The following is a 13,751-nucleotide window of genomic DNA, read 5'->3' as shown; positions in this document are numbered from 1 at the left end:
TGCAGAGTTTACCTAAGTAGCATGCAGCATTTGTGAAAATGAGTTCAATTACTCTCTCCTGGCCCTTCCAAAGTCTCTGAGGGGGGGGGGGGAAAGTAAGACTTCTGCCAGAACAAGAAGAAACACACAATCTCTTTTTCTCCAGGCAGGTAAGGTGTAGTAATTTCAACATTTTCTGTTTGCAAAGGTTTGTCTCATGTGAATAACCACAAAATTATGCAAAACAAAAAAATAAATAGCGCTGCAACAATGTAATTTATTTTCTAAACCAACCAGAAAGCACCACATGTTTTCCTGATAACTCAAGCTTCTTTTCCTGTAGTATACCATTAGTAACAGGAAGATTTCTTCCCTAACTACAAAAATTTACCTGTTAGCACATGTACATGATTGCTAAAATAAGCGAGTATATTTATAATTCTCAAATGGAAAGCTTCTTAAAGTCATTTTTAGCAACCTATATATTTCTGTCATTTGAGACAAACATTTATTTCCTCATTGCCTAAATGTACATTTTCAAAGGCTGCTGTTTTGCATTCAGTTCCAGCATATCCAGCTATTGTTTCCCCCATCATTCATTGTTATTGGATGTCCTGCAAGTTGACAGTTATTACTGTGTGCCAAGAGAAAATGAAGTCAGCAGAGTTACATGTGCTTTTTCCATGGCAGGTGCACATGATATCCTCCTAATCGGTGTATCATTCAGCGGTCTTCTCACCTTGTGAAAACACAAAAACACTGAGTGTGACACTCCGTTATTTATCTATTCCAGTTCAGAAATATTTTTCAAAGTTACATGCTTCTGAGCCTAATTATGATTCATTAAGCTAGTGTTCTGCCCCTGGTGAATGACCTGTTTCCATGAAAGGATATAAGAAGTAAAAAAAGGTTAGAATTGCTTATTTCCTATTTTTTTTAAAAGTCATAACAGAAAGATAAAATTTATGTAGGAACCTAGAGGAAAATTTATTGCTAGCATACAACAGTGCATTAGTATTCAAAACCATTTTTGTCTTGTACTTTATCATCTTGGACAATATCTTATGATTTTCTTATGTGTGTTTAATTCTTTATTTTCCTGCATTTGGTGATTTTTTTTTTTTTTTCATTTTTTACTTTGACATGACATTGAAGTGTTCTGATCAGTCCTGGGACCTGTCTTGTTCAACATCTTTGTGGGGGACATGGACAGTGGCATTGAGTGCACCCTCAGCAAGTTTGCTGATGGCACCAAGCTGTGTGGTGCAGCAGACACGCTGGAGGGAAGGGAGGCCATCCAGAGGGACCTTGACAGGCTGGAGAGGTGGGCACAAGCCAACCTCATGAAGTTCAATAAGAGCAAGTGCAGGGTCCTGCATCTGGGTCGAGGCAATCCCAGGCACAAATCCAGGCTGGGCAGTGACTGGCTGGAAAGCAGCCCTGAGAAGAGAGACTTGGGGGTGCTGGTGGACAAGAAGCTCAACATGAGCTCTCAATGTGCACTTGCAGCCTGCAACGCCAATCAGATCCTGGGCTGCATCAGGAGAAGTGTGGCTAGCAGGTCGAGGGAGGTGATCCTCCCCCTCTACTCAGCCCTGGTGAGACCCCACCTGGAGTACTGTGTCCAGTTCTGGAGCCCCTATTACAAGAGGGATGTGGAGGTGCTGGAATGTGTCCAGAGAAGGGCCACAAGGATGAGCAGAGGGCTGGAGCACCTCTCCTATGAGGACAGACTGAAGGAGTTGGGGCTGTTCAGTCTGCAGAAGAGAAGGCTCCGAGGTGACCTAATTGTGGCCTTCCGGTATCTGAAGGGGGCCTACAGGAAGGCTGGGGAAGGACTTCTCAGGATCTCAGGTAGTGATAGGACTAGGGGGAATGGAATGAAGCTGGAGGTGGGGAGATTCAGGCTGGATGTGAGGAGGAGGTTCTTCACCATGAGAGTGGTGAAACCCTGGAATGGGTTGTCCAGGGAGGTGGTCGAAGCCCCGTCCCTGGAGGTGTTTAAGAGCAGGCTGGATGAGGCTCTGTCCAGCCTGATCTAGTGTGTGGTGTCCCTGTCCATGGCAGGGGGGTTGGAACTAGATGATCCTTGTGGTCCCTTCCAACCCTGAATGATACTATGATACTATGATATGATACTATATGTCCAATATATGTCCGTTGTTCCTCCACAGGAAGGATTAACATTTTGGTACATTTTTATACATGCATAATTATTTTTATTAACTTTTATATACATAGTTTGTACCAGAAATGCTATAATTTTATCTTTATATGTCATTATAGCTACACATCTATACACACACATATGTATGCACACATACATATTGTAGTTTTGGAACAAGACTGTTTTCTGATTCTTGCTTTTTTTCTCACTGTATGTGCGATTAGAAACTCCATATGATTTCTATAAAAGTGAAATGATATGTCATATACTGTCTGGAAGCTATGAAGCATTATGAAAATATCAAATAATTTGAATCCCCAAATAGAAATATTTATTGTCAGTAATGAAAGTTACAGCGTGATTGCTTGTTAATGTTACCACTGCAATGAAGTTATAGATAAATTTACATCTTCATAGAATAATGATGGACTCATTGAGCTTAAATTTACCACTGTTTATAACTTCCTTAGCTGATTACATAAGTAAAATCTGAATTCCACATGCTAAAAAAGTTACTCTTGTATTTGTTAAATGATTGTACTAAACATCATTTTGGGGAAAAATACATAAAATGTTGTGGTTTTAAAATGACAGTTTTCTTTGATAGATAGTCTTAAGTAGATGGATAGGACATTAATTTTCTCTAACATGAATGGCAATAGCATTATTTCTAATTGTGGATAAATGACATAAAATAGAAGAAGAATAAGAAAAGGAGGAAACTTTAAAGCTCATTGGATAATAATGAAAAACACTATTTTCTGGCTTACATTTTCTGTGAATCCAAATGGGATTTTCATTTTAAAAATCACAAGCTATTTCCTATAAACTAGCAAAATACTGTTGTAAACATACTGGGGGTTTTTTCAGCATGATGGTAAAATTCAAATATAGTTTGCCCTTAGACATAGAGAATGAGCTCTAACCTACTTTGTTTATTAGTATAATATTAGCCTGAGGTACCTGAGCAACTATTTCTTTTGCACTATTTCTTTTGGGCACTGTGCAGTGTTAAGAATACTGAGTATGTAGAAGCTGAATGATTATCATTAGAGCTAGATAACTTTCAAAACAACTGTGAAAAAAATCCACAAATATCAAGTCTGAGCCTCTTCTTCTGAGGAGCATTAGCTTAATTAAATAAAAGAAACACCTCTTGCTGTTCCTTACTTCATTTTTAATGTGGAAATCAATACTGTGAGTCTGCAGCCCCTCATGTAGACTCAGGTTGCAATGCTGGGCTTTACTGAAGGTAGGAATCAGAGGACCACAGATCTTTGCTTTGTGGTGGAGTTTGCCCAACAGTAACATGTATGAAAAGCCATAGGCTCACTGTTGGGAAGAGAGACCAAAAGAGTGAAAAAGATTTATTTCTGTTATTTCACACGTAAATATTTTAAAGCAAACTGCTACTTTGTAGGAGCTTCTGTATTAGACATTTAGCTGCTTCTAATCATTCTCCCACTTAAACTATTTCTTCTGTAGTGATTGGACATCGAAACACTTGAACATGTCCAGAGAAGGGCAACAAGGCTGGTGAGAGGCCTTGAACACAAGCTCTATAAGGAGAGGCTGAGGGAGCTGGGATTGATTAGCCTGGAGAAGAGGAGGCTCAGGGGTGACCTCATTGCTCTCTGCAACTACCTGAAAGGTGGATGTAACCAGGAAGACGTTGATCTCTTCTCTCTAGCAACCAGCACCAGAACAAGAAGACACAGTCTCAAGCTGTGCCAGGGGAGGTTTAGACTCGAGGTGAGGAGGAAGTTCTTCACCGAGCGAGTCATTCATCATTGGAACGGGTTGCCCAGGGAGGTGGTTGAGTCACCATCCCTGGAGGCGTTCAAGAGGAGATTGGACGTGGCACTTGGTGCCATGGTCTAGTCATGGAGTCTGTGTTGATGGGTTGGACTTGATGATCCTTGAGGTCCTTTCCAACCTAAGTTATACTGTGATACTGTGATACTAAACAGTGCAGAACTGCAGAGAAGCAAAGGCTTGCATGAATCTTACTGTACTAATAATGCTTACCAGAATGATTTATTGTACTATAATTGTGCATTTGTTGAGATCTAATTCCAAAATGGGTGACATTTGCTACAACAGTAAACCTACAAAAATCCATATGATATGACAGTGTTTGCTTGCCTAAAATCTTTAGAGAGATCTGTCTACTTGTTCCAAGATTTGACAGTTATATTTCAAGGAAAGAGAAGATCATGGAATCAGGAGCTCAAGTGGTGTTCTGCTCAGTTCCCTCAGTGGCAGAGGTGTACACTGAGAGGAATGGGAGAACCCACACCATCAACAATTGGCTCAGGGGATGGTGCCAGAGTCAAAACTTTGGGTTCTATGACCATGGGACAACTTTCACTGCACCTGACCTGCTGGGTCCTGATGGGGTGCATCTATCTAGAAGGGGTAAGAGAGTCCTGGCACTGGAGTTGGCAGGGCTCATTAGGAGGGCTTTAAACTAGGTCTGAAGGGGGTGGGTGAGGCAATCGGTCCCTCTGCAGAGGTAAGAGTAGGGCACAAGGTAGGGTCAGTTGAGAAGTCAGGAACCCAGCTGCGATGCGTGTACACCAATGCACGCAGCCTGGGCAACAAGCAAGAGGAGTTGGAGGTCCTAATCCATCAAGGCGACTATGATGTAGTTGCCATCTCAGAAACTTGGTGGGACAGCACCCATGATTGGAGTGCTACAATGGGGGGTTACAGGCTCTTTAGGAGAGACAGGCGAGGGAGAAGAGGAGGAGGGGTGGCTCTGTATATTAGAGAGTCAATCTCTGCCACACAACTTGAGGTGGAAGATGAGGTAGTTGAGAGCCTGTGGGTCAAAATCAGAGGACAGCCTAACAAGTCTGACATCCTGATTGGAATCTGTTACAGACCACCCAACCAGGATGAGGCGGCTGATGAGTTGTTCTACAAGCAACTGGAGGCTGTCTCAAGATCCTCAGATCTTGTCCTTGTTGGTGACTTCAACCTCCCAGATATCTGCTGGGAACTTAGTTCAGCAGGGAGGAGGCAGTCCAGAAGATTCCTGGAGTGAATGGAGGACTGCTTCCTGACACAGCTGTTAAGCGAGCCTACCAGGGGACAGGCTCTGCTTGACCTGCTGTTCTGCAATAGGGAAGGGCTGGTGGGAGACGTGATCGTGGGAGGCTGCCTAGGGTGCAGTGACCACGAGATAGTGAAGTTTTCAATATGCAGGGAGATAGGGAGGAGCACCAACAGAACCTTCACCTTGGACTTCCGAAGGGCGAACTTCAGCCTATTTAAGAAACTTGTCTGCAAAGTCCCCTGGGTACCAGCCCTCATGAACCAAGGGGTTCAGGAGGGTTGGACCTACTTCAAACAGGAGCTCTTGAAGGCACAGGAACTGGCAGTTCCCACGTGCCGGAAGGCAAGCCGGCGGGGAAGGCGACCGGCCTGGATGAGCAAGCAACTCCTGGAGGATTTAAGGGGGAAGAAGAGGCTGTATCACCTTTGGAAGGAGGGGAAGGCTTCTCGAGGTAAGTTCAAGGAAGCTGTTAGATTATGTAGGAAAAAAATTAGGGAGGCAAAGGCCCAGCTGGAACTGAAGCTGGCCACCTCAGTCAAAGACAATAAAAAGCATTTTTATAAATATATTAATAATAAGAAGAAGGGCAGGAAGAACCTGAACTCCCTATTGGACCTGGAGGGGAACACGGTGATTGAAGATGAGGAGAAGGCTGAGGTCCTGAACACCTTCTTTGCCTCAATTTTTAACAGCACGGCAGGAGGAGTTCAGGACGAGTGGCCTCCGGAGCTGGGCGATGGGGTCGGGGAGCAGTGTAATGCCCTGGAAATCCATGAGGAATTAGTTCGGGACCTGCTGAGCCACTCGGATATTCACAAGTCCATGGGACCAGATGGGATCCATCCTAGGGTGCTGAGAGCTGGCGGATGTGCTAGCTAGGCCACTCTCCATCATTTTCCTCCAGTCCTGGCTCACTGGTGAGGTCCCAGATGACTGGAAACTGGCCAGCGTGGTCCCCATCCACAAGAAGGGTCGGATGGAGGAACCTGGAAACTACAGGCCAGTCAGCCTGACCTCAGTGCCAGGGAAAGTGATGGAGCAGATTATCCTGGCAGCAATAACTGCGCACCTGAAGGATGGCCAAGGGCTCAGGTCCAGCCAACATGGATTCAGGAAGGGCAGATCCTGCCTCTCCAACCTGATCTCCTTCTATGATCAGGTGACCCGTCTGGTGGATGTGGGGAGGCCTGTGGATGTGGTCTACCTGGACTTCAGCAAGGCCTTTGACACCGTCCCCCACAGCAAACTGCTGACTAAGCTGTCAGCCCGTGGATTGGACCATTACACTCTGTGCTGGGTTAGGAACTGGCTGGAGGGCCGGGCCCAGAGAGTGGTCGTGAACGGTGCCACATCCAGCTGGAGGCCAGTCACCAGTGGTGTCCCCCAGGGATCAGTGCTGGGCCCTGTCCTCTTCAACATATTCATCGATGATCTGGATGAAGGGGTAGAGTCAGTCATCAGCAAGTTTGCAGATGACACAAAGTTAGGGGCAGATGTTAGTCAGTTAGAGGGTAGAAAGGCTCTGCAGAGGGACCTCGACCGACTGGTCAGATGGGCAGAGTCCAATGGGATGTCATTCAACAAGTCCAAGTGCCGAGTGCTGCACTTTGGCTACGGCAATCCCATGCAGAGCTATAGGCTGGGGTCGGAGTGGCTGGAGAGCTCCCAAACAGAGAGGGACCTGGGTGTGCTGATCGACAGCCACCTGAATATGAGCCAGCAGTGTGCCCAGGTGGCCAGGAGGGCCAATAGCATCCTGGCCTGCATTAGGAATAGTGTGGCCAGCAGGAGCAGGGAGGTCATAGTGCCCCTGGTCTCTGCTCTGGTTAGGCCGCACCTTGAGTACTGTGTCCAGTTCTGGGCCCCTCAGTTTAAGAAGGACATCGAAACACTTGAACGTGTCCAGAGAAGGGCAACAAGGCTGGTAAGAGGCCTTGAACACAAGCCCTATGAGGAGAGGCTGAGGGAGCTGGGATTGTTTAGCCTGGAGAAGAGGAGGCTCAGGGGTGACCTCATTGCCCTCTACAACTACCTGAAAGGTGGTTGTAGCCAGGAAGGGGTTGGCCTCCCAGGCAACCAGCACCAGAACAAGGGGACACAGTCTCAAGCTGTGCCAGGGGAGGTTTAGACTCGAGGTGAGGAGGAAGTTCTTCACCGAGCGAGTCATTTGGCATTGGAACGGGTTGCCCAGGGAGGTGGTTGAGTCATCGACCCTGGAGGCGTTCAAGGGGAGATTGGACATGGCACTTGGTGCCATGGTCTAGTCGTGGGGTCTGCGTTGATAGGTTGGACTCGATGATCCTCGAGGTCCTTTCCAACCTAAGTGATACTGTGATACTGTGATACTGTGATAATCATAGAATGGTAAGGTTGTTAAGGACCTCTGGAAATCACCTAGTCCAACCCTTCTGATAATGCATCCATGTCTAGATCAGGTTGCACAGGATCATGTGCAGGCAGGCTTTGAAAGCCTCCAGAAAAGAAGAGTACACCTTTCTGGACAGCCTCCTCTAGTGCTCCGTTACCCTCAAACTGATGATGTTTCTCCTTAAGTTCAAATGAAACCTCCTGTGTTCATTTGCACCTGCTACCCTTTGTCCTGTCACTGGCTACTGCTGAGAAGAGCACCATCCTCATGGCCTCCACCCTTCAGATATCTATATGCATTTGTAAGATGCCCTCTCAGTCTTCTCCAATTTAAACAGATGCTCCAGTACCCTGATCATCTTTGTGGCCTTGCATTGGACTCCAGTAGTTCCCTGTCCTTGAGCTGGGAAGCCCAGAACTGAACACAGTACTCTAGGTTCAGCCTCACCAGGTAGAGCAGATGAGAACCTCCCTCAGACTTCCATCCACACCCTTCATACACCCCAGAATACCGTTGGCCTTCATGGTCATGAAGGTATACTCCTGGCTCATTGTTAACTTGTTGAACGCCAGCAGTTTATTCCTCCCCAGGTGCGAGATTCTACACTTGCCCTTGTTTTACTTCATGAGTTTCATCTCTGCTCAACACCACTTAAAGAGGGATAAAAGAGCATATATATGACAGATTTTTTTTAATTAGTTTGACTCTTCATCCATGTAAATAAGAGATCAGAATCAGTGTAATTACACTGCCATATACTTACCAAAAAAACATTAGTGCTGTTTTCCTCCTTCCTCCACAATCCAAATCAATCCTTTAAAAAACTCTAGCCCTATTTTATACAGATGACAGATAGTAGTTATAAATAACGAAAGATAAAGAACATGAGGTGAAAAATAGGGGTGTAATCAAACATAGTGCAATATACCCTGGGAATGAAAAAATGTTGAATTCCAGTATTAGTATAGGAAGTTGAATTGTTAAGACTTCTCACCAAACAATTGTTTTATCTATAAATAGTAGAAATTTTGCTTTGAGAATACAGTTTCATGGCCCCAAGACCCACAATAATCTTGACAAATATTCAGTGTTTACCTATACCTTTTAACCCATGTCAACCATTTGATTTAAGTGTCCAAGCAATCAGAAAAGCAGGCACTTCTAGAATTTGAAAGTATCTTTGAAATCACTGTTAATCCAGGGTACCTGCACTGCTGGTTGCTGAATGTGTGTTAAATGTCTAAATAGAAGTGAGGTACATGGGAATTTTTGCCCTTATTTTCATAGTACTTTTCCTAATTTCTGTAATCAATAAATAATTAAAAATCAATATTTTCTCCATTGTGATCTATTCTTCACATCAAATTATTTAAGTTAACCCTCATTTCCTTACCTGACTTCAAGTAAGAAATATAGAGTACTTCAACCCCCCCCCACATTGTCTTTTATATTGGGTTGATAAAACACTTTGCAAATGCCATTCTGTTGACTTACATCGTTATTTGCCTATTGATCCTATCTTACCCTTATCAAGATAAGATGAGATAGGGGCATGTCAAGCTGAGGACTTATACAATGCCTATTGTTTTTTTAGGTCAAGTTTAATGTTTTTATGACTTTCCATAGAACCCTGTGCTTTTGATTCTTTAAATCTCTGAACTGTTGGTTAATTACTCCTTTTCTTTCATAGAAAACTTACATTGTTCAACACCTTACTATAAGTGCCAGGTGTTAACTGGTCAAACCATTGTTATGAGGGAGCTACACAGATGATATTTTGGGATGATTCTTCATCTTTGAAAGATTACTGTTAGACAGTACTACAGTGAGATCTACAGCTGAAGGCACCAAACAACAGATTACAAGCACAGCTAAATACATACAACTGAACCACATTTTCTATATCTGTTTTGCAGCAAATGCAGATATAAAGATAGTACTGGTTATGCAGATGAATTGATTAAAATAAGTATCTGCTCTTTCAGTCTCACAACACAGTCATAGGCACCATGAAGAGAACTGAGTGCAAATCTTTACTCTCTTTGTAAATCTCTTTGGGGGAACTAATTTCTTTGAACTTTAGACAGGCTGCCTAACTCTTCAATGGTTAAAGTAGTCATTCAAGCACCTTTGATAGGGGATAAAAATGAGAATAGTCCAAGGCAATTACCGATTTTCAAAACCAGGTGTGCGATGATGTAGTTTCACAATTAGTTTAAACCAGATTAAGCTGGCAGGACTGCAGAAAGAAGTGGCCCCCTTGTTCCTCTGTAGCTCTATTTCTCCCTTGTGTCAGCACAAGCATTCACCTTCCACTTAAAACTAAACAGCTGTGGGGTTTGGCAAGTTAGTTTTGAGCAAGATCTGTCCTCTGACCTGGTTCACTGTGCAGCTGTACAAAGCTTCCCCAGGAGTGGGAATATGTCAGGAAGGTGAAAGGGGAGTGATAGAAACACTTCTCTTGGCATTAGTGCCAGATGCTGCTGCTGCGATTTGATTGTGAAATTACAACATAAGACACAGTAGGTTGTCTGTCTCTATTGATTACAGATGGGACCTCACTAACTATCTTGGCCTATAGGAGAGCTGAAATCACCCTAAAGGTTCCTGTATAGAGTAGTTGAAAGGACTTGCTATAAAATAGTATGTTTTTCATATAAAAATAGATTTCTTAATGAAAAGGAAACAATTTTCTTTTTCTTGTTATTTTTTTTTTTCATCTTAGAACTCTTTCAAGCATGCTTTATACACAAACCTAAAGAGGTTTTAATAGACATCAACAGGAATAAAAGAATTCATTTTCAGAATACTAAATGGCTACATATTGTACTTATATTTTAATTTTAACTGTGCACAAGGGAGCTAAATGCACAGTCTGTATCATACAGAAATGTAAGAGAACTAGACCCACAATATATCTTGTCTACAGTTTTTAACAAAGGCTTGAGCCCTTTGGGATTCATATGGATTGATTAAAAAAAAAAAAAAAAGAAAAAAGTAATAAACTGTAATGGAAACTATGTTTCTGTTCTGTTGCCAGAAGGGATTATAATATTCCAAGTACTATGTACCACTCAGAATGAAAAACAGGCCCAAAGAAAGGGGAAAGAAACAGTATGGGGGAAGTGAGGAAAAACCCCAAACTTACATTTGTTTTTATATCTTACATTAATGATTTGAAGGGTCCCATCTGATGCAACAAATCTTTCATCATTTAACTTACCAAACAGTAGGCAACACAGACTACTAGTATAGTATTTTTCGAAGAGGAAGAAGGATAGTGGAATGTCCTAACAAATTAAAATCTCAACGTAGCTTGGAAACAGAACATTTAGATGCACTTTCCAGAGTTTGGAAGACTGATTTGCCTCTCTGCCTGCTAAAGGCTTTGCAGTAAATTTACTCTTCCCACAATAAATGTGCCTAAATGCAGTAGAGCTGATCTAGTTCCAAGGATCAAGTTCCTTCATCATTTAAAAGACAGATGACAAAGCTATTCAAAAGTCTCTGACTTCATTAGTTTTTTGTGTTGTTGCATTTTACTATTATTTGTAGTGCATAACCTAGCTACAATTTAAGGCCTACATCTGCTATGAGAAAGACTGATCCCATGGATAGAATTATGATTTCCATGGAATTTTACTTCAACATGCCAGAACACTAGTGAAATTAAGTTTGCCACATATGCAAAATTCTCTGAGGTAGACCTTCTGTCATATCTGAAATAAAACTTATCTGGAAGTGATTGATAAGGACACACAATGAGTTTGGCTAGCAGAATGATCGTGAAAGATGTAACAATACAGACAGCAATGTTCTGTTTTAGATTAAAACTTAATTTTTAGATTATTTTAAATCACAAGCTTCAGGCAGTAGTCAGATATGAGGTTGGTTGAACTAGCCTGGATGAGTTCCGAATTAATTTGCCTTTTCAGTTTGTTTCTTTTGTGCTATAACAGGTCCTTTCCTGAGTATAGATTTGAACATTATTCGTGACCTTTGAAACATACCACTTTCAACCAGTATCACCACCTAGCTCTAGTCAACTGTTCAATTTGGTTTTTTTCAGATTAATATTTTCTTCAAAACATGTTCAGAAATTGTGATTCTCATGGAATAATGGCCTCTGCTCATCTTTTAATTTTGTAGCTATGACTGAAGAAAGTAAAAATCCCAGATTTAAACCAGATTCTTCAAACTTCATCTCTCAATAGAGAAAAAGTCCCCATGTATCCAAATTCTAGAAATTTCAGTGATTATGAACTGTTTGATTTCAACTGTTTTTAAAGTTGGTTTAGAATCTAGGTTTTCATCTTACAGTAGAAATAAACACCATTTACTTTCATGACATTTCTGATAGTATTTAAGCATAGAATTCTCCAACTAACTGTAATGGGAAATTTAGTTATCATCTGAATAAGTAAACGACTCTTCTGTGATCCATCATATTGAATTATATCCTCCTTAATTTTAAGGTCCACTTATTTTTGTCTCGAATATAAGAACTTACAAGTACACAACTCAGGAGTAGTCACTCTAAGTAGAGTCTTCTTAAAACCTAGTTAGAGTTTACTTATATATTCTACATTCTATATGTGTATTCTATTCTATTACAAAAATAAATAAATAGAAAATTTCCTAAGATTGCTGCCCCCATTTTAAAATGCAACAAAACATCAGGAAATTTATCCCAGTTAAAACCTGAATACATCTCACAGGATTGTATCTAAAAGCTATTCTCCAGTAGTTTCGCAAAATTTGTAACTTGGTTAATCTCAGCTTTTGCTTCTAAATATTCAATTGTTTTATGCCATTCCTAAGCCTCTGACATGATGACTGAAAAGATCACTCCTGCTGCTTTCCACATCCCTCCCCTTCTGCCCTGGAGAATTTTCATTAGACAGGATACATGCTAGCACTGTTTTAAACTGTAATTTGACATTATGCTCTCTGCATAATTACCAGAACATAAAGGATATCAAATAACAGTGAAAAGTCATATTTGATGAGCTGTGATTATACAAATGGGAAATGTTGGAGAAATGCTGAAATATTCCCTTTTTAAAAAGTAGCTGGAACAAACACTGGGAAAAGAGACTGTGTGCACATAACCTCTGAAATGTGATACTTTTGTCAAGTACCTTGCCCTCAAGAGGAAGAAAACACCTATTATCATGGTAAGATGCTATGATTCCATGGGAAATGATACCAACTTTTAAAAATATTTTTTTTAAACTAAAATTTATTAAACAGCACAATCTTCAGGAACAAAATAGAAGAAAACTTTTGTGTGGTCTTTGGCATAAGAATGAAATCTGGATCAAATTATAGTTGATATAAACAGTAGGATCTGAGGTTTGTCTGACATCATTTATGGAATCATAATATAGAGTTTGGTGAAGCTGTCAGACTACAGAGTCTGAGGCAGAAATTTAGAAGTACAGAAATATGTACAACTCCATTTCATGTAAACTATTTTGAATAAAGTATCCTTTATATGTAATTTAAAACTATAGAATTAAGTATAAAAAACTTATAAAACTATAAAATCAAGGTTTAGTTGCCTTTATTGGTAGTTCTGCTTCCCACAGACATGCTTTGGCTTCCTGAACATTTATTTAGAATCTTAGAATCATAGAATTGTTAGGGTTGGAAGGGACCTCAAGGATCTTCTATCTCCAACAACCCTGCCATAGGCAGGGACACCTCACACTAGATCAGATTTAGCGTGCAAGGTGTTTACCCTACCAATAATATAATAGTCCTTTTTAAATGGTAAATTATCCAGTCTTTATAGATTAATTATGATTATTATTGCAAACTGTTTTTAAAGCATTTATTTAAGCCTGCAAATAGTGTTAAACTTACAGAGATTTTAATTGTGTGGAAGACATTAAGATATCCTCTGACACTGAAAAACAGCTTTTAAAATCATTCAAAAAGCCAGATTCTATGCTTATTTATGTTAATGTGAATTGAGCTTACCATGAAACAACTGGGAAAGAAAAAAAAGAAGCCCTCAAGGAATGAAGTCAAATACCAGCATAAGTTCAACTAACTAATGAGATCAAATACTGATTTTTTTTTCTTATTTTCCTTCTAAACTGTGAATGTTCAGTCTGTGTAACATCTGAGCTCCTCAAATAGAAACAGAGCCTGTCATTAAAATGTATTTA

The sequence above is a fragment of the Melanerpes formicivorus genome, unplaced genomic scaffold, assembly GCF_026170545.1.
Source record: "Melanerpes formicivorus ecotype bairdi unplaced genomic scaffold, bMelFor1.0.p_v2 SCAF_17, whole genome shotgun sequence".
NCBI classification, from domain to species: domain Eukaryota; kingdom Metazoa; phylum Chordata; class Aves; order Piciformes; family Picidae; genus Melanerpes; species Melanerpes formicivorus.
Note: the sequence above shows the minus strand (reverse complement) of the source record.